Genomic DNA, 5660 nt, shown 5'->3' with positions numbered 1-5660 from the left:
AGCATATTTTCATTTCCCTGCCAATGAAAGTGTTTATAGAAAATGTTAAACGATGGAGAGAAGAAAATGTAATTGTACCAGCCCCCGAGCTCGAGCACGCAGCGTTGACCTCTGTAATATTGCAAAAGATGACATTCCTCGAACCGCTGTGGAGGAAAATTTTCCTATCTTCCGTGAAACAATATGAAATGATAAAAGCACTGACACCTTTCGTTTTAGGAAAATTCGCTGTCCCGATTTCATTGCAGTTACATTTGAAAACTTGGCTAAAATCTTTCTAGGATGTTATTGCTTCCTCGTTGAAGGGCCTAGGGGAAACGGAATCGAAAAATGCCCTTAATAATTAATTAGTCGAAAAGGTAACAGTGACCCACTACCTAAACAATATAGAAATCAAAACCGCAAAGACTCTCTTAACAGGTACTTGGTCTTCATTGGGAGCTGAAGGCAAATAATAAAAGTTAATCAATATGCCGTCAGGTTATGAATGGCTCAGCATGACATTCAAGCATGACCTCACCCGAGGTACATTTTTCCATCGGGCATTTCCCATTTTCTCTTCCACCATTTGCAAATACTCTCCCTCATTAATAAGAAAAGAGGGGAATGCCCCATTCATGGGACAATGCCAGCATTATAATTTCTAGCTAACCAGCGAAAATTCTCCATTCCAAGCAGGAAATGAATGATTGAAACGGTCGACTTAAGACTTGAATGTCGTCAACAACAGAACTAGTATGTTACATTTTTGAAAAACTAGAGCTCGAGAATAAGACTTGCTATAAGCTCATCTTTAATGTTAAGTTGAGTTCAGTTCGCCGATTCTCCTTCCAGTTAACTTCAGTTTCAAATCACGCATGTCTTTTGATTGACAACTTTGCGCTCCTTTAAATGACAACACGTTCATGTTTAAAAAAGTCCGATGAGACATTATTTTATGGTTGCGCCTACAGCGTGACAGCGAAAACGATTGACTTTATGAACGGCTAAATTCTCTCTCTTGACAAGAATATGAAGTGTTTTATTCTTAAAATCAAATTAAATAGTAATTATTTCACTCAGGCAGTCAATAAATCCTCATTGCGGGAATAATGTGCCAGGACAGTGCCAAAGAAATGGTCGGGAAGGAGAGGTGGGGGGTTACGCTTGGAAGCCGACTTAAGTGTAAAGGGGGAATCTTACGAAGAAAGAAAAATAGTTAATAATATTAACTTGTGGCCTAACATGAGAAAAGTTTCAACCAAAATGTAATCTTGGTCAGTTTAAAACCTCAATTCAGGTTAAGGTTTAAGGGGCAGTGTCACTTATTTTGTGACAATTTGAAAGGCCAAAAGACAAATTTACATCGATGGAAACGTTAAAATAATGGTTCAGTTTTGTTACAATGGCCCTACTAGTGCACAGAAACTAGCACAATTATGTTTGGCCGCAGATGGCTCGGATGGAAATGGATTGCAACTTGCTTCAAGTTCTTTCTGCGTACATTAGATAAATCGCTTAAAACTGATTGCAGTTTGCTCTTTCTCAGAGAAATCCCTTAAAATGTTATTTCCGATGTTTCTAAGTGCAATATCATGTTAGAAAACAGGTTCTTTGTCAAAAATTGAAGCAGTTTACTTTTGACCAAAATGCAACAGAATCGCTGTAACAGCGCCCCTTTAACTCAGCCTGATCCGAAAACTCAAGTCAAAATCTTGTAGGAAAAGGAATCTTAATGTACAAATTTTCCTACTGTATTGCCTTTGTGAAAAATAGATCTTCCTGGCCTTAAGTCGCAATTTAAGTGATATCTTGGCCCCTACGTAAGCAAAAGGAATTAGTTTTCTTTGTTTTCAAAATCTTTTGGCGATATTTTTCTTTAAAAAAATTCTCTATTAAAAGCGAAGGGCCTTGTGCGCTATTGACTGTTGCTGTTGAAAACACTATTCAAACAGATCGATAAGTGGATATTCTCAATCTTAATAGTAGGTAGATTCCAGGAATATCTAGAAGTAATATTTTTTCACTTTTGTACCGTATCGAAGCAGTTTTGTGCCACCTTGTGTTTTCTGCGTTTTTCTCTTTTTCAAAGGAAAATTGCTGCCACTAACGATGAACATAGTACCACGGAAAAGCCAAGTGAGCAAGAGTCTAGCACTCTTGCTTATCCCTAGCATCGATTCGGGGAACGACTTGTTCCAAGAGATAGTAAGCCGATAACGGTCATCTCCTGATGATGAAACAAAAACACCCAAACGAAGGAAATGTCACACGACTTCATGAGTCAACACAGTGTCCTCAGACGAGGACGAAAACGATGCTTCAGAGAAAGCAAATACGCAGCGTCAACATAATGTAAGTGAGGCAGATGCCATAAATTATTAATTTTTTTTGGAGATAATATCGACGAAAGAGAGGAGATCGTCCTAGAGAATATATATGGAGGATGAAGAATCTGACAACGCTAGTTTGCTATCTGAAATCGGCTCATTTCTGAGTTGCTCGGAGGACGCAGGTCCGCCAAATGCAAGTGCCCTTACTGATATAATAAATGGGAAATTTGATGCTAAGTATTCTGTGAAGAAGAGGAAAGACATTCTCCAGAAATATAGAAAGCCAAGTAAGTGTGACAATGTGCTCGTTCTCAAAGTAAACAAGGAAATATGGGGCAAACTCCCCACAAACGCCAAACGTTCAGACACCAGAACTTCGGCGTTACAAGACACACTCGTAAAAGTGTCAAGTGCTATTACTCGACTCCCGATAACTCGAACCCTCGCTAACTCGAACCTCGTGCTAACTCGAATCAATTTTCCTTTCCTTTCAGGTCATTTTCTATATAATTTTACCCTCGATAACTCGAACTCCCGATACTACTGATAAACTTCTGGAGCACAGAGAAAAAAAAGCCATCCCCAGCTACAAAGCATTGATAAATCCCTTGTTGGATTCTGTGGCCTTGCTGGGTCATGTTTGAACAGAACTATCTAACAAAAGAAGGAATGCCTTAAAACCCTTTATGCATAGACTGCAAGCAGTCCCTTTCTGGATAGTCGAGAGGTCGCGCGAAATAGCCGAGCGCGAAAAAACTGGAGCAAACGAGCGGAGGGGAGCTTGGGGAGAGGCGTCTCGTTTAGTTCTCCTCGCTCCAGTCTCGCTGCGCTGTGAGCGCACCCTCTCGACTGACCAGAAAGGGACTGCTTGCAGTCTACTTTATGCATCAGGATTTCCGTCTAGCATGCGCTAGAAGAAGAAAACCAGGGAAACTCATTTTTGGGAATGATTTAGCTAAAACACTCCAAGAATTGAAAACCACTAATAAGGTCATAGTTCTGATGCCAGACACTACAAACGGAGTACTGGCCATCCTGAACAAGAAAATAACAGATATCAGTGGACAAAGGGAGCAGATTCAATCCTCCCAAATCAACAGCAACTCATGGCTCAGCCCCATTCAAGTGAAAGTTCACAAAGACTTAAAGGACTTAAAAACTCAAGTAAATAATTTCACAGTTATGTTCAGTATTATCTGATAACTTACCTCAGGCTTAAAACTCAGTTCTTTACAGCTGGCCAGGTATCTTTATTTTATGAAAAATGGATGCAATTGACCCCTGACCCCCATATCTTGCCTACAGTGGTGGGCGAAACGATTAAATTTTCTTCCCATCCTATTCGGCAATCATATCCTGCCAACTCTATCTGTAAAGGCCACGTTGCTCTTTTTGAAGCAGAAATTTGCTCACCGACAGAAAAGGTAGTTATTGTGCCATCTGATCATGATTTAGGAGAAGTTATATCTCCTATATTCTCAGTTCCCAAGAAAGATGGTAATGTGAGACTCATTCTTAATTTAAAGAAGTTAAATACCTTTGTTGTAAACCCACATTTTAAAATAGTCCATTTATACAGTTATTATCTTTATTGTAAAGCGCGCGAGAGCATCTGTTTATGATTCGCGCGCTATAGAAGTAATAAATTATTATTACTATTATTATTATTATTATTATTATTATTATTATTATTATTATTATTAAACTTGTAACACCAAACTGTTTTATGGCCAGTTTGAACATAAACGATGCATATTATAGTATAAAGATCCATCCTGATTTTCAATTTTTTTAAACATCCTTTTACAAAGGCATTCCTTACAAGTACACGGCCTTCCCAAATGGTTAATGCATCTGCCCAAAAACTTTTACTCAGATGATGAAACCTCTTCTAGCATTTTTGAGACAATGTGGTCATATCATATCTGGGTATACTGATGATCTATACCTTCAAGGCAAAACCCAACAGAACTGCATAGCCAATGTAATTGCCGCTATCACATTGTTTTGAAAACCACTTACTTGTCATACACCCAGAGAAATCAGTTATCAGTTGGGTATTATCATAGATTCTGTCCAAATGACAGTTAGCCTCACTCAAGACAAGATAACTAAGATAGAACACATTTGTCTTGTTTGCTTGAGAACCCCTTTTCTGTCAAAATCCGTGATGTTACAAAGTTACAGGTCACCTAATTTCTAGTTTACCAGGTGTCAGGTATGTTGCCCTGTATTACAGAAATTTAGAAATGGACAAGGTTGCATGCTGCTCTAAAATTAGCCAATGGGAATTTTGAGGATAAAATGTGCATCTCTCACAAAGGAAATTTCTGAACTAAACTGGTAGTTATGTAACCTTGAATGCAGTTTTAATACCATACATTGCCCTCCAGTAGATGTAGCCTTGTATTCAGATGCATCCCTTCAAGGGTGGGGTGCAGTTATGAATGATAAGTCAACATGTGTGAGGTGGCTCCCCACAGGAAGTGAGCATCACATAAATTACCTTGAGCTACTTGCAGCATTTTTTGCTCTGTAGTGTTTTCATTCCTCCCTTTCTAGGAAACATGTTAAAATCATGATTGACCTCTGCTGTTGCTCAAATAAACAACATAGGTACATATCATGGTGGAGAATGTAATTCCCTGGTAGTGCAGATCTGGGAATTCTGCATTTCGCACAACATCCCGGCCCTTGGCTTACAGCAGCCCATATTCCTGGGTCCTCCAATCTAATTACAGATGGCGAATCTAGCCATTTTCATTCCCAAGATACTGAATGGATGCTCAACCCTGATTTATTGACCGGGCCCCTCAAGACCCTTAATTTCAAACCAGAGATTGATCTTCGACTGTCGACTGAATAAACAACTGCCTATTTTTTTGCTCATTCCCAGACCCAGGGGCATTCATAACGAATGCCTTCACTATTTCATGGGCTAATAGGAAAGACGTTCTACTGTTTTCCTCCTTTTAGCTGCATCCTACAGGTGAAAAAAATCATTTAGGATCAAGCAACTTGTGTGGTAGTTGTTCCCGACTGGCCAACTCAAGCGTGATACCCACTGCTGCCATCTCTCCTCATACTTACTCTAGTCAAGCTTCGCTCCTCAAAGCCCAGCAGCACCAACAACTTTAGACCTACTCCACAAGAACATGTCTCTTCTTCTTTGTTTACCGTCCAGCAACAACATGCAGGATTAGGATTGGACTGTACGATCCATTAACGTTATCACTGCCTCCTAGCGTGAGGGAACAACCGCTCAGTACCAGTCCCACCTACAAAACTGGATAAAGTTTTGCAAAGAAAAGAATTGTGGTGTTATCTCTCCAGATTTACCAGACTTCC

Source organism: Pavona decussata, unplaced genomic scaffold, assembly GCF_977016875.1.
Source record: "Pavona decussata unplaced genomic scaffold, jaPavDecu1.1 SCAFFOLD_27, whole genome shotgun sequence".
NCBI lineage: Eukaryota > Metazoa > Cnidaria > Anthozoa > Scleractinia > Agariciidae > Pavona > Pavona decussata.
This window is presented reverse-complemented; position numbering follows the sequence as displayed.